Genomic DNA, 17,265 nt, shown 5'->3' on the forward strand with positions numbered 1-17,265 from the left:
AATATTCTGGAAGTACACAAATTGATCGCAATACGTGGATGCGAATTCGATGAGCTCTCCTTCTTTATTTCTGTATACGCGGACACATTTGATGTGAGGTCTCATTTTCCCCCACATATTTTCGCAGTGATTTGTTGTTACTTTTACAAGGTCGGACTTATATGAATCCCCTTCCCTCGTGATTTTTACATTAAGTTTTGTAAAGCACTGTGAATGATTTACTCTTTTGTGGTTAACATTGCAATTTTTGGATATATTATTATATCCAGACCAATGATCTGTTGTCACTGTTGATCCTTCTTCAATATTATCACGGATTATTTGCTCCAGGATTTCTGCATTTCTCGTTTCTGTAATTTCCACGAAGCAGTATCCAGTGTCTTTTTCAACAGCACCAACGGCCCACAGAGAATCTCCTCTCAGTTTCCGGCCTTGATGATTTTTACGAGTATACAGATGACATTCATCCATCTCGATTTCTCCGGTGAGTTTTCGCCGCTTACCGACAGCATAATGACATATTTCTCGGAACACTTTTGTCCACTCTGAAATAACACGTGGGGTAACGTTAGTTCTTTCAAAAGCATCCATTCATCGTGATTCGTCTTCTTGTAGCCAAATGTAAATGAGATGAAGGACTCCGTAAATTTCAAATGGGTGTTCTCAAAAACTGTGTTGTGAAGAGGGGAGTATCGCTGTCCACAGGGTGGTTTGCACTTTCGCTTGAGACGCTTACATTCTGAACAATTTCGTGATCTGCATCCTTGGTTCGAGCAGCGAAAGCCCCAACCCAATTTCAGATCTTTCTGATTTATGACCCGTAAGTGACTGTGGCACACAAAGCAGGTGAACTCCTCCCTGTACTCATCTTCTGGACGATGAACTAACTGGTATTTCTGCAGAAATTTAATTGCGAACTCTTCAGAATTGAATATGCTAAGAAAGTTGTCCTTTGTCAAGTTTACCAGTTCGGGCCATATGCCCTCGTCGTTCTTTTCTGTTGTAATCATTGGCTTTCGCCACTGCTTCATCTGTTCTTTTTTGTTTAACATAGTATGAGTTTGTTGAAAAACCAAACTGCTGCCTGAAATCAATCACCAAAAATTGGCATGCACTCTCAATAACAGGAACAGAGACAAGATTTAAACAACAGAAATTATATACTACCAGGATACTGTAAATATAACATTTTGTTTTAAAGTAGTTCACATAAACTTCACAATTCATGCAATTTGTATTTAAATATTAATTTCCAGGAAATAACTAATTATTACAAAATAACCTGTAAGTTAGTTACAAATTACATCAAACATGAAGCTGAAACTTTTATGTACCGGAAACATTATTTCTTTTCTGCCATCTATACGGCATCATATATAAAATGCTCCTATAGTTAATATTTTCCGCTAGTTTCTTGAACTCCACATAACATAAGAGTAAAACAAATTATTTTCATATACAGTGAAATTTGTATTAATCAAAACTTAAATAAGGCGAAAATTTATCTATATCAGAAACCTTTTAAAGTCCCAATGGTTAATTTTATTTCTTCCCAAATTTGTGCAAAACGGAAATCTGACCCAAACGTAAGAAAATGTTGAATCCAATACATTCAGTTTCATAGAAGTTTTACTGTAATAATAATAATAATAAGAAGAAGAAGAAGAAGGAGGAGGAGGAGGAGGAGGAGGAAGAGAACTTTTACTCCAATATATCCAAAGCAGATGAACATAATTACTTCTGATTGATCGTCACTCGTTTTATTCACTTGTAAATATTTCGATCTTTTTAAGTATATTATGCTTAGGTAGTGCCATTTCCTATTTTCTACGTTTCTACTTATGTTGCTTCAGCGTGCCGCTCAGTCAATAAAATACAAAGGAGTACTTTAAATATAGTAGGCTAATAGAAAAATATATAGTAGGCTACGTGCCAAAAACTAAAATGTAGAATATTCGATAAACAAGAGTTATTTGTTATATACACTACTATTTATCAATAAATCAAACAAACTATTACGATTCGGAAAGTCCTAATTACTACATACGAAAGGAAAAGGGAAACAAATTTTCATGTATCGGAGTCCACAGAAAGGTTCATATCAAAATTATGCAGGAAACCGTCGCAACGCGCCAAAATGCTAAATCCGGCCCTGGTCATGGCTTTTTAGATTCTGCTTTACAGAAGTTGATTCATTTATATTGAGCCAGCATCGTGCCTGTGGGTTTTTCGGAGGATTCTCTCGTTTCCTCCCTCAATATCATTTCACCAATTCTTCCATCATCATTCACTTACTTTAATCATCGGCCTCCCTTTGAATAAAGGACATAATCGTGGGATGTTAAACTGAAATGTTTAATTTCATTTCATTTTCACTAATATTAACCCAAATTTGAATGTGGCACTTACCTAGGAAATGCCGTGTTTGCATCACTGGTTGTTCGACCTTCACTGGATCTCTACTGACTATTGCTCGTCATCGGAGTTTCCATTGCAGGAGACTGCATTGCAGCTGGACCGTGGGTATTGTATACCACTCTTCTTTACAGGATTTGCGCAGGCTAGAGACGGGGCAGACTCGACGATGGGACAGGCGAAGATTGTGAAATCCGAAAGCACAATAGTCCATTGGACTGCCATCTGAATTTTTGATAGAGATGTCAGAGAACGGAATTTCCGAAATCCCAGTTTCCTGGTCCATACGGCGATAGATTTCTTGCAGTTCCTTTTTCACTCGGCTACGTGACACGGTTTCAGGGCGTGCGCACTGCTTTTGAGAACGGCCATTAGGCGTAAATACCTGCGAATGGCGCGGTTGATTGTTTACCTGTGGTTCGCGGCATTTGCTGGTCATTTCAACTCTGTGCTGCATATTTCCGTATAGTACGATTTACAGTAGCACGACCTACACGAAAATTATGCAGTAGACACATTTTAACGATGCACGACGCCGTGAACTTAGCGTCGGATAGAGCCACAATGAACTCTTCCCAGAATCTGTTCAGTTTCGGCTGCATCAGACTACGCTCGACCACACTGCTCTGCTGAATGACTAGAGATCTTTTGCTTATCTCGTTGCACTCTTATGGCAATGGGTTGTGTATGCGCGATACAGTTACACATTGACGTCGGCTAAATATATCTGAATTAACCTCTGTAGTTTTCATGACTAACGGTACCATGAAATACTACTTTTATCCCATCGCACTTCTTTCGTTTTTTCTTTCTTTGCAGAACCAGTTCGTTACGTCCAGGTTATAGTTGTTCGAAATGCACTATTCGAAATGCCTTTTGGACAATTGATGTAGTCATCCCCTTCCTCCTCTACTTTCACTTTCTTTGATTTTCGAAGGTTTTCGTTTTAAAGGGTCTGTGTGAATATCACATCCGCAATGTAAGAAATATATAAGAATAAAAGCTTTCAGTTCACACCTGGAATCGAGCTCGGGCCTTCCATTTGGTAGATAGACATTGTACTGACTATGCTACTACTGCTTCTGTTTTCAAAATGTAAAGCTTGTTTTTTTCTTAGAAGACAAAAATTACTACTGTTCGTGAGAATGACAATCGGTGACCTGTAAGGCAATGATAGTTTAATAAAATTTTAATAAAATCTCATTCTTGAAGCGGCAGTCCTTCCTAAATTTCCATTCCAGTCCCCTCCACAAAAAAAAGAAAAAGAAAAAGGAGTTCAACATTTTACATGTTGTTGAAAAATAAAATTAAAGCGTAAATAAATGGTCTGTAACGTATCTTAGATTCATCCACTGCTTGTTAGAAGTTCTGAGTCCCTATTTTTTTGTATCATACATAAGTTTTCCAGCTTCTGCTTTCTTGTTATTCTCACAATGATTTGGTTTGCTTTGGATTTTGTTATGTTATTCTTTGCAAAAGTAACATGTGTTTGTCTACATGTAATCTACCAAATCTCAGGTTAACATTTAGTTGTAAACAAAGCACGCAGTTTGGACACAGGAAGTGGATCTCGAAAATATTTCACCACAGTGGAGGAACAGTGCCTCTTTTAGAGGAAATTCATGAGTGTGAAGATGAAGATTCAGAAGTTCCTCCCTGACTTCTTGAAAGGGCAGGGTTGCTTTCCCTGTTCATCATGGAGAATCTAACCTGCTGCAAGTGCTTATATCAAGCAATATGCGGTATCATCCTGAATAAAATTACATATAAAGGTAAATTCCAGTGCATAATTTTGGAAAAAGATTGTTAAAAGCTAATTTTTGTGGTGCTAAAAGTGTATATCGCTCGTTGCCATTAATAATTGCCGGTTTCTATTGTTCTTGAATAGGTTGTTCATTTGTGTATTGTGTAGGCCCTACACTGAGAAAAATCAGTGATCCGGAAAGCGGCATATTGTACTATACAAGTCCTTACAAATCCGGACAGCGGTATCCTTACGTTTCCGGATACGGAGCATACGTTATCCATATCCTACATATGTACTGCCCGTAGATGTTACGTCATGCCGTTGCAGGATGTATGACATCTAACAGTCTTCCGAACGTCCACCTGTGTGTGAGATCCTGACCGCCTAGAAAAAGTTTTTTTCTTCGTACGGAAAGTACGCTTATTTGAAGCACTTATACCGAAAGTACTTATAAAATATACTTTTTCAGTTATACACAGGGGCGGATCCAGGACGGACTTCCGCGGGAGGCGGTGGGTTGTAATACTTATACTTAGAGCTACTTTTAAGAGCTCCAAACTCTGGGATGGGTTTTATTTATATATAAAATTAAGAAAAGTTTTCTCTTCTGGCGCCCCAGGATCCGCCACTGGTTATACATTTGCTGTACGTTAAGTCCAAAAACTACAGGATTTACACATATAACCTACGCCACATAATGTTTTTCTCAGTGTATATGAAAAAATACGCTGTTAACTAGGAAATTATATCACGTGTTGTTTGTTCTTTTAACGGTGAAATACAAAATCCTAACAATAACCCAAATATTGCTAACAGTTACACAGACACATTCAATCCATTAACGTATTAACGAATAGCGGCAACTTTAACAGTGGCTATCTACAACCCACATTATATACATGTAAGCGATTTTTTTTGTTTTCTTGCAAAAGATAGAGCAATTAGCTCGACCGAGTGTGCTAATGGAGTAATCCATTAATATATTAATGTATAACAGCGATGTTAACGGTGTCTATCCATAGTCCATATCCCATATATGTTAATGAATTTTTAAATTCTGTGTCTTGCACTAGACAGCTAGACCGATTATCTCGGCCGAATATGTTAGTGCTGTTAATCTATTAACATATTAATGAATAACTGTGACTTTAACAGTGGCTATCTACAAGGGCGCCGAATATCTCTGTGAATTTTGGGGGGGGGGAATTCAGATGCAGAAGGCATAAATATGAGGATGTTAAGACAAATTGCATTCAAATTATGTCAAATATTGTATAATCGGGGACCCACATGAGCTTCGGGGGGCCCGGGCCCCCTCGGCCCCCAAGATCGGCGCCCTTGGCTATCTATAGCCCATATCTCATACATGTAAATTATTTGCTATTTTTTCAACAGATTGCAAGGGTGATTATTTCGACCGAGTTCGTTAATCAAGTCAATCCATTTACAACTACTGCTCTCAAATGGGTCGGGTCAGGTCAACTCGGGTCGGGTTAATCGGGTCAGCTCGGGTCGGGTCAGTCGGGTCAGCTCGGGTCTGGTCAGTTCACTTTGGTCAACTGAGTTTAGGTTGAGCTTAAACTCGGCTGGAGTAGAAAACTGCTGTTTTTCACTAGCTGCCTAATTAAAAATAGCAATTTTCAATCGATTTTATAGAAACCATAAATCTATTTTGAACACTTGCAGCTAGTGTTTTTATGGTAAATGCTTATTTTTGTAATTGTGTGTACTTTAATTTTTAAATGTGGAAGATTGATTTTACCAATCGACTGTAATATTAATATCTACGCCAATATGGAGTCTGGATTTAGAACTAAACTAGAAGTTGTTTAAGCAAGGCCAATAGAAAGATTGGATATGGACGACCAAGCCCAAGCAGGGCTGCGGTGACTCAGTGGTAGAGAATTCATCTCTGGTGCATGGTTCGATCGCAGCTTGTGCTAAGTGGGCTTTATGGTGGAGAAACGCCGTGTAGTGGGTTTTTTAGGGGTTCTCCTGTTTCCTCCCATTTTCTTCATTCCACCATTTTATTCATTTCTCATGGTCACCATATTCCTTAGCCTCGGTGCAGAATCGAGGGACCTTAAACTGAATATTTCATTTTATTTCACCAAGCCCAAGGACATCGATACAAGAACAAGATAAAGATTGGATATGCAAGACGAATTGCATAGTAATCTTGCTCTTGGCCTTGTTTTGGTGATCACCAAGTAGCGATGAGCGTATTTTCTTGCTTTCCGTATAGTATGAAAGACCATAATCAAAATCACACTTGGTCCTCATTTGTACCGATCAGCAAGCATTCTTGGCTCTTGTATAGCATGAAAGACCACCAAGACTACGAAATCAGGACCAAGATTTGACTGCAAGACAAAGAATAAGACGCAGTATTGATGACCAAGACCCAGGGAGCGAATTGTTTGAATTTCAGTTGTTAGGCTGAAAGTGATGAAATAAAATCAGTACTTTATAATTAAATATCATACTATATTTTTAAATTTTAAATTACAAAATTCATATTATGTATCTTCTTACGTGAAACTATATATACTGTAAAGTACGTTTTAATTACCGAGAAAGAAAAATCAAAGTGGCGCGGGTCCCGGAATCATAAGAATCTATTTTGGAATGAAAGGTGAAGGGTTGGAAAAAATCACAGGTGTTCTCCTGTTTTCTCAACCCTTATCATTGTAGTTAAACGATTTCCTTTTTTCTCCGCTGTGATAGACATACTATAATTTATATATTTGTTCATTTGCATATGTAATTTTTGCCTCATTTCCATGTTTAATCTCTGAATTAATTAGGTTTCTTAGTGAATTTTATTTATGGTATTTGTTTTATGGATTTTGTTTCATTTATGGTATTAACGCGAAGTCAACTTAAAGCAATGGAGGGATCCGCGGACAACAACATGAAACAGTTTCAGCAATTTGAACAGGTGATGGAGTTCCCCTCACCTGATTTGAATACCGATGACGACGCGGTAGGAGAACAGGATGCTTCAGGGCAGGAAGTAGTTCCGTTTGTAGAAAGTATGGTACGCTCAGAGAGAACAGTAGAATCGGAGCAGGTTAGGGAACCGATTCCGTCCAGCTCCGCGCAAGTCACTGGTACCGCCGCTGATCCGTGTTTCGCTTCTCTTTTCACCATGTTAAAGAAAATATCTGGAAAATTAGAAAAACATTAAAAGAAACATAAAGGGCAATGGAAGAGATCACGCGTAGACAGGAGAACGCTAGTGAAAGAATGCTAGAGAGGTTAGAGATGGTGTAACGAGAATTCACTGTCAGCATTAGGCAGGAACTATCGCAAAATATCCATGAGCTGGAAGCTCGGTTAGAAACCACAGCGAATGCTGTGAAAAGTAGGATCACCGTGTTCTGTCAGGAGCTTAAAAACTCCATGCAAGAGACAGACGAGCGCGTACAACAGTTAGAAATTAATACAGAAAATAAGATGCATGCTGTAGAGAATTCTGTAGGACAGTTACAGTCAAAACTAAGGCGTGCTGAACTTAGATGGGAGGAACAGTTAGAACTATTGAGAGACGGTACGGGAAAATAGTTCTAATGTAAACGCTACAGTCTCTATCTCGAATGTACGATCCGTGACACCGGTCGCTGGACCGAGTAACCTGAGACAGTCCCCCGAGCTCTCGAGACAAGGGAGTTCGGATGAGTAGGCTTCCCCTCCCAACAATTCTGTACCACAATCATGTCAGCTAGCGTCCGCCCTCGGTTTCTTACACCGTGATTGGACTCTACCGACTTTCTCAGGGACCGAGAATGAAGTTCAGGACCACAATTTTCTCGTGGAGCTAGAGAGTTATTTTGATTTAACTGGGGTTCCAGAAGAACGGCGACTCGCGTTCGCGGGATGATGTTCTAAGGCAATATCACGTCAGTTGTATCAAGTCACTGTAGGAAAGTGTAGAAATTACCTAGAACACATTACCCACTTTCGCGATTCTTACCTTAGTGAGGAGAAACTCGCGAACCTCCGTGCCTCAATTCTCACCTCCAGATTCGAGACACGGGGCAGTAAGAAGCCGACGGAGTATTTGTTGGAGCTTTTGCATACCAACAGCATACTGGACCCACCTTTGCCCCCCAAGTTTTGTTGCGCCTGCTTCCACGACAGTTACCCTTCTCGATATATCGTTGTATTGTCTCGTCGAAGCCACGATCGATAGACGAGCTGTTGAACATTGGTAGTGAGCTGCAAAGCATGTACCAGCCACCAAGCCAAAATAGCCGGAGGGGAATCAACACCCTCACTGTAGAAGAAGAAGAAGTAGGACAGTCTTCTCCTTCTAATAGAAACAATATGCAGAGTAACACCTCACGTAGTAACAGGAGGCGCCATAGGGAAACTGGGCCTTATCAACAGAGGGGTAGTGGAAGAGGCAATACGAGAAACGGCTATCATAATGAGAATTGCCAGGTGAGAAATTCCGCTGAGCCGACTCGAGACAGCGGACCGTCTCGAAACTCGAATGACAATGGGCGAGGGCAAAGACGTGGTCGAAATAGAGGACGCAGTAATACTAATAGTTCGAGAAACAGTGACTATGCCGCGGAGATGAACGAGCTCCGAGTTCACGAACAGAGGGCTGGACCGTCCACGAGACAGAACTCGTCTCGTACGAATTCGAGAGCGAACAGCCCTGGGAACAACTCACGAAACTGAGAATTGTCCGCATATTCTCAGAACGGTGAGCAGAATATTGGGGTACTAAATATTCTGGACGTACCGGTGAAATATTTGTCTGGAAATGTGCGTAATATTAGCATAGAAACTTGCTATGAAAACGGAGAAGAAGAAGAAGAAAGTTGTGAGACTTTAGTAAAAGAAGTAGCATCAGTAGAAAGAGATAATTGTGAAAAATGTAAGGAAATTATTAGCACGTTACACTTCTCTCGTGGAGGAAATGACGTCATTCGTCAGACTGAGATTTTTCTGTTGTTGAGAAACGGAAACAAAATTACTTTAGATAAAGATTTATATGAAGAGTCGAATGCGATATTTCGAGATTTATTAGACTCATCAGCTGAGAAACTTGTTGTTTTGCCGGAAGTAGAAGTAGAACTATTTGGGAAGAAAACACTTGCATTACTAGATAGCGGAGCTAGTATGAGCGCGCTCTTGCTCCAGCTTTGGGATTGAATTCGACAGCGTGACCCCCAGCTGCTTTTATAAAGTCTACTAACATCAGAGTTAGTTCAGCGTTTGGTCGCGCAGTAGCCTCGATAATTGGACAAGTGATTTTTGAATTAGAGTTTGAAGGCAAGGAATATTACACTTCAGCAATTATAGAGAAAGGGCTGAACCGTGAGCTCATTTTGGATTCAGAGTTCTTTGTAGAGAGTATGGCCATCCTTGATTACGAGAAGAACATACTTTCGTTGAACCACCCCCACCACATTGAAGTTTCTTTTCGAGACATAGAAATAGAAGAGGATGAACTTGTTATAAGAAAATTATCCTGGGAGTTCGAAGATGATGTGGTTGATTGTTGTAATCCCACAAGTAGTAGTATGGGCGCGTCAAGTAGGGGACCGCATACTGCTGTTCAGGTTACATTGCAAGATGCAGAAGGATGCCACCAGAGGGAGTTGGCTACTCTGCGCAGCCGGTTGCATGATGGGAAGTTCCCAACTGCGGCTGAACTGTCAAATGTTGTTTACTCGCCACCGGAATGGGCGAAAGTTCGAACCCAGGCTACACCAGCTGAGATAAGAGATCATGTCGAAAAGTATACGGATTTGAGTTGGGAGGAAAAGCAACAATTGTTCGATGTACTCTACAAACATCGAGCTATTTTTAATGAAAAGCTCGGTTGCATAAAGAATTATGTACACACAATCGAGGTTACTGACGACAAGCCTCTAGAGACACGTATGTATCCATATTCGTTGAGACATAGAACGGAGGTCACTAACACCATAAATCGATGGGTAGCATGGGGAATTATTAAGAAGAATCCACCTTCTTATCTGAGTCCGCTCATCGTTGTGCCCAAGAAAAATGGTTCTCTGCGCGTGTGTATTGACGCCAGAAAACTTGGGACTATTACACGTAGCCAATTTGACCAGCCCATCCCTGCTCTTAGCACACTGCAGGATTTGTGTGAAAGGGGCTGGTTCTCTAGTATAGATGCCGTAGATTCGTTTATGCAAGTGTTAGTGGACGAAAACAGCCAGAAATACCTTGGTTTCCTTCACAAAGGGATAACTTAAGTATTTAGGAAGTTACCGTTTGGCACGAAGCAGAGCTTGGCTTCATGTGTGCGTGCGATCAATAACATCCTAGGAGATGGGTGTGGGATTTTTGTGGCCAACGCCACCTAGATATCGTACTAGGAAAGTTGCAAGCAGGAGGTCTCACACTACGTCTAAAAAAGTGTCAATTTGCACGACGTAGGATTTCAATTTTAGGTTATGATCTCTCGCCAGAGGGCATTGAGAAATCACCCGAGAAACTTGAAAAGGTGATGCAGTTTAGAAAACCTACGAACGTGCGAGAACTGCGTAGTTTTATAGGGTTCTGCCAGTTCTACCGTATATTTAGTACTCAATATTCTGAGATTCTGTTCCCACATTGTTGTTAGCTGTTCAAGAAGAGAAAATGTGTGTACCCTTGGTGACCCAGACACCAAAATATATAATGTAACGGAATTTCTTCCACTTAAAGGAGTACATTCCTCGTGAGGACACGAATAACCAGGCCGCCACAGCGCCGCTGGCAGAATGAAGAAAAAAAGAAAAAAGAGGAGAGAAAATTTCATTCATGGACTGTAGAGAAACCAGTTCCATGCTCGTTAGCACACCTTGCCGAAAGAATAAAGGAAAAGAGAAAGTGAGCCTGAGTTGAAAATGTAAATATATTCTGAGTATTGTGTTTTGATTTCTTTATGCTCAATCATGTGTTTTGTAGAACATTTAGTTTCGCAATATATGAGCTTTTGTAATTTTATTATAGGATTATTCAAATGGAGCACTTCTAGAGAAATGCAACGATTAAGTGGTTAATGGTTGCATTTCCTTAGGTGGGGAATATTGTGATAAGCACACTATAATTTATATATTTGTGCATTTGCATATGTAATTTTTGCCTCATTTCCATGTTTAATCTCTGAATTAATTAGTTTTTTTAGATTAATTGTGTAACATATAAAGGATTAGAGGGAAGCTACATTTATTAGGTTAAGTTTGTATGTAAATATAGCTAGTGTTTTGTACTCTTTTGATAAGTGAAATTCCGCTGTCTTGAGTCGGCTCAGCGGAATTTCTCACCTACCAATTCTCATTACGATAGCCGTACACTCGCGTATGCAAAGTGGGGATTAAATGATATCGACCGTTGCATACAATTAAAGGCTGAAGGCCAAAAGAATGTAAATAAATGTCGGTAGAGCAAAAGATAAAGAAAAATATAAACAATTTTGAAAAAGTTACTATTAATCAATATGAGACTAGATTTCAGGGTCCTTAGCGGTTGGAACGCAGAACCTGAGCGGAAATTACTCACTACAAACATAATATTATATCAAGCAGATTCATGGAGTAATCCAAATCGTGGTACACGGGCTGTAAAGAAACATGTTACATTAGATATCTGGCACATACCTTTTGCTATCCTGAGAGTGCTGATAAAGGATACTATCCAGGCTTGGTTGATAATCCTTTTAATAGGGATCATGGATCCAGCAGAAAATCTGAACACTATATATACACACGCACAAGCGCAGCGATAAAAATATTTTTAACTTTTGATTTTTATCGAGCTCTGATATCAGACCTTTACTCTTGTTGTATTCAGTGTTCGTGATCACGCATCTTCATTTTTGAAGGTGTCCTCTTCACTGGCGTGTCTCCGGGTTATCTTGGCTTCTTCGACCACTTCCGGTCTTGGGAGATGTCTCGCCATTCAGCTTGTTGAAGGAAACTCTGGGCTGTGTTGAATTCCTCTCTATTCCTGGGCTTCTGTGTTGTCTTATCGGCCAAAGGCGGTCACTAGCATCCGGTAATCTCTCTCTTTTCGCACTGTGTATTAACGGTAAAACTACGAAATATACTTATATACTCTCAGATACACCGAAACGAGTAACGAGCGTGCATCCTAGTTCGTTACTTTTTTATATATACATAGTAATTATCCACTTCCACAGATGAAAGTATATTCACTCGCGGGAACACCGAAATAACTATCGGTCAAAGCACTATTAGAAGAACATTGCTCGTCCTTCCAGCGAATCTACGAGTTGTCAAACGCAGACCAACAACTGACCGAAGTTCGATGTGAGCTTTCTAGACGCAAAGTATCAACTGGTTGAAGTTCGACGTGAACTTTCTCAACGCAAAGTATCAACTGTATTCGAGTCTTCCAACACTGTTGTTTTAAACAACTGCAGATTCTTTGTTTGTTCGAAGACTCGCTGCAGACCTGCCCACTTTTTAAAGGCCAGGGATTTGGGAGGGGTGTGGGTAGTTGCCCTTCTTGTGCAGTTTGGCTGTGTGACCTAGATTTAGTCAAAACCTACACTTTGACTCAGTTTCTGATTAATAACTTTACACTCGTTTTATGCATTTCTACGGTGATCAGTTCACTATACCGAGCACATAACAGGCTTTCCGGTGATATGCAACATCACATATTATTCATTAGTTTTACATTTTAAATCGTAAAACTACACAAACACAAATATTAACTCGTTTCTTCTCCCATAATCACTTTCATGTCACTCTCCATCCCTTACTGCCACCTGGCGGCACACTCGCAAAGCACCCACCTGTATGACTGAGAGGGGATGGGGGTGTAAACACTATGAGTTTTCAATGTTTTTCAGTTTTGGAGTGTTTAAACGATAAATATGCATATGACACTTGAATAATATATTAGAATGAGCTCCTATGCAGCCTCTCAGAGCTGTCATACTCTTTAACCTCTGTAAGGATATAAAATACCTTTTGAGCTTCCCTCTCTCTCCTCAGGTTGGCGTCTGCAATAGATTTAAAAAAGCAAAGTATGGTACGTGGTCTGTATTCATGCAGCTTAACAGAACCGCGACCACTCTCAAGATATCCATTGATACAAGCCTTTTCATGTTTATTCATACATAGAAACGAACTACTATTAAAATCTTCATCGTAAATCATCCAGAAAGTTTTTTTATACATATTGACATAAAGCATTAGAGATGAAGCTACGTCATACATAAGGCGAGGGTGACATCTTCAGGGTAAACAGGCAGTTTCCGTCGACTGCAGTTGTAGCTGCGAAATTTTGAATTTTCTGGATTCGCTTCGCCAGCCGAGAGTTCGTTAGATCAAGCTACGCTATCGATATTGAGGTTGTCTAAAAGGGGCGTGGCTAGAAAAAGTCACACTCTATTCTTTTCGGCAACTCTTATATTCATGCGAAGATTTCGTGTACTTGGAGAACAATGCCTACAATGCACTGTGTCCTACCCTTATACAAGGGACTAAAATCGCTACCCTATCTCATTCTTATATTCTTCAACTCATATACGTTACCATTCTTAAAATCGAGATGGTAACAGTGGCCTACCTTGCGCTGCTAAAAGCATGCATCTCTGCTCAAACAAAGGTTGAACTTCGAAGTTCTCTTTTTTCCTCAATTGTTCCGTCGTCTCTGCGAGGCTCCAAGTTTCCAAGTACTTTTCTTCTCCTTTACTTTCACATATACGAATATCTTCTAGATTTACTTTATCTCTGCAGCATTATTAAAATAATCTAGTATTAATTTCATGTCACTTATCAAAAGAGTATAAATCATTAACTATATTTACATACAAACATAACCTAATAAATGTAGCTTCCCTTTGCATATCACCGGAAAGCCTGTTATGTGCTCCGTATAGTGAACTTATCACCGTAGAAATACATAAAACGAGTGTAAAGTTATTAACCAGAAACTGAGTCTAAGTGTAGGTTTTGACTAAATCTAGGTCACACAGCCAAACTGCACAAGAAGGGCAACTACTCACACCCCTCTCAACCCTGGCATTTGAAAAGTGGGCAGGTCTGCAGCGAGTCTTTGAACAAACAAAGAATCTGCAGTTGTTTAAAACAACAGGGTTCGAAGACTCGAGGACAGTTGATACTTTGCGTCGAGAAAGCTCACATCGAACTTCGGATAGTTGTTGGTCTGCGTTTGACAACTCGTAGATTCGCAGGAAGGACGAGCAATGTTCTTCTAATAGTGTTTGACCGATAGTTATTTCGGTGTTCCCGCGAGTGAATATACTTTCATCTGTGGAAGTGGATAAGTACTATGTATATATATAAAAAAGTGACGAACTAGGATGCACGCTCGTTACTCGTTTCAGTGTATCTGAGAGCATATAAGTGTATTTCGTAGTCTTACCGTTAATACACAGTGCAAAGAACAGAGCTAAATAGCTTTGCGCTAAAATGTGCAATACAGAGAGCGGCATCCGTCACGTGTAAATAGTTGTGTATATATGATTTAAATAGTGCCTCGTGATTTCTGGATTTACTTTCATTTTGTTCTTTTTGTGAAACCTACCACAAGTTTTCAATGGAATTTGCACTGACTAGCGCATCACAGAGAGGCCGCGTCGAGACCAGAGGTCAACACCCAGGCTGGTGATGACAGGCCCCTGATGTTCCCCAGGCGAGAGAGGACCGGATGCTGGTGACCGCCTTTGGCCGATAAGACAACATAGAAGCCCAGGAATAGAGAGGAATTCAACACAGCCCAGATATTACTTCAACAAGCTGAATGGTGCGAGACATCTCCCAAGACCGGAAGTGGTCGAAGAAGCCAAGACAACCCGGAGACACGCCAGTGAAGAGGACGCCTTCAAGAATGAAGGTGCTTGATCACGAACACTGAACTACAACAAGAATAAAGGCCTGATATCAGAGCTCGATAAAAATTCAAAAGTGTTAAAAATATTTTTATATCGCTGCGCTTGTGCGTGTGTATATATAGTGTTCAGATTTTCTACTGGATCCATGATCCCTATTAAAAGGATTATCAACCAAACCTGGAGAGTATCCTTTATCAGCACCTTCAGGATAGCAAAAGGTATGTGCCAGATATCTAATGTAACATGTTTCTTTACAGGTCGTGTACCATGATTTGGATTTCTCCATGAACCTGCCTGACATAATTTTATGTTTGTAGTGAGTAATTTCCACTCAGGTTCTGCGTTCCAACCACTAAGGACCCTGAAATCTAGAGTCTCATCTTGATTAATAGTAACTTTTTCAAAATTGTTTATTTTATTTTTTTTTATCTTTTGCTCTACCGACATTTATTTAAATTTTTTGGCCTTCAGCCTTTAATTGTATGCAAGGGTCCATATCATTTAATCCCCACTTTGCATACGCAAGTGTAACTTACTCCTCTCACATTCTCATTCCACTGTTGTACTCCACATCCCATTCACACCGCCAAGAGACTCTTGCTACTGCCTTCCGAGAAGACCCCCTGCCGTCCAAGCAGGTGGGAACACTGACCTTGAAGAAAAATTTCGTCACATAGAACTAAAGCAAGAAAAATAATAAATTTCTCCCACGTCGGACATTGGTATCAGTTATAAAAAGAAATAACCAAACCTAAAAAGTGCCAAATATTCATTAAGATTCATATACAAATCCCCCGCTTGATCTAGCTAGTGGTTAACGTGTAAGACTTTGGTACACGTGGTCCGGGTTTAATTCCCAATGGGAGTGCATTTTGGCTTTCACCCAGTTTCGTGACCATAGTGCTCTCAAACGGATCGGGTTGACCCGACTCGGATCGGTTCAGCTCGGGTCGGGTCAGGCTACTCGGGTCTTGTCAGTCGGGTTAGCTCGGATCGGGTTGTCGGGTCGAGTTATTCGGGTCTGGTTGTCGGGTCAGCTCAGGTCGGGTTGTCGGGTCGGGTCAACCGGGTTAGCTCGGGTCGGGTTGTCGGGTCAGGTCAATCAGGTCGGATCACGGTTCGGGTCAGTCGGGTCGGGTCACTCAATTCGGGTCACTGGTAGGGTCGGGTTGGTCTTTAACCCGACCCGACCCGTTGAGAGCACTATTTACAACTGAACGAGTAACGATGACAAACGGTGTTTATTTAGAATCCCGTACATCGAAATATCTTCTGTCATCCAAAGGCTCTACTGTCTTTATCAGATTTGATGTGATTTAATTTTAGGTTTTAGTGTCCCTTGCAGAAACATTTGAATCCTGGAGAGTTACAGACGAAGTGAAATGTATGTTTTCATATATCAGCAAATATTGGGCTACATAGTGGAGCATGTGTCCTATTAGAGCAAAAGATGAAAAAAAGAAAGGCTTCATCTGGCTTGCCAACATCACATCCTCGAAATTATTCTTGGGGAAGTTGTTAGTATGTCAATTTGAGCTTCAACATGGCTTGACATCTTGCTGTTTAAGTTATATAAAGGTTTGTGGAACTCGATTGACCACAGTAATTTCAAACCCGCCACATCTGACGGTTTACTTCATAAAAATGTTACCAACAGTGCATCAAATATCATTGAGTTTGCTATAAAAAAAAGTAAGAGTTTCAACTACGAGAAGATTACAAAGAACTTTCAAAGCTCACAATCATATTCCTTGGTCAAGTTCTAGAAAGATGCATACATTTGAGAGCTCCAGGGGGAGTGCATCGAGCCCGATGAATGGCAAAGGCGATTTACTCTCTAAAGATATACTTATTTTGAGATCAGTTTAAACTTTCCAAACAAGAATTCGTTTGCTCATTTGTTGTGAAAGTTTAGGTTAACAGCTGGTTTCAAGCAATATTTGCTTGTATTGCCCCAGAAATGACTTGCAACTTTTGAGAAATTTAAAGGAATATGAAGGTGTAAATGAGGAAATTTCGAAGTCTGTAATAGAAAAGCTTCTCCGACACTTGAGGTACCTATTAGAAGAGCTTGTTGCGTTTTATTTTTTTTTTTTCGATGACGTTGTTTCTCAGGAAACTAAAAGGAAAATGTTGGATGCTTTAAGCAATGACGACAGTGACGAACCATTGAAACGTGTCCAAATTTATTCTTGTCATTTTTACAAAGGACTTGCAAGATTTTGTATCCAGTATCACCATG

The sequence above is a fragment of the Thermobia domestica genome, chromosome 10 (genome assembly GCF_964235325.1).
Source record: "Thermobia domestica chromosome 10, izTheDome1.hap1.1, whole genome shotgun sequence".
NCBI classification, from domain to species: domain Eukaryota; kingdom Metazoa; phylum Arthropoda; class Insecta; order Zygentoma; family Lepismatidae; genus Thermobia; species Thermobia domestica.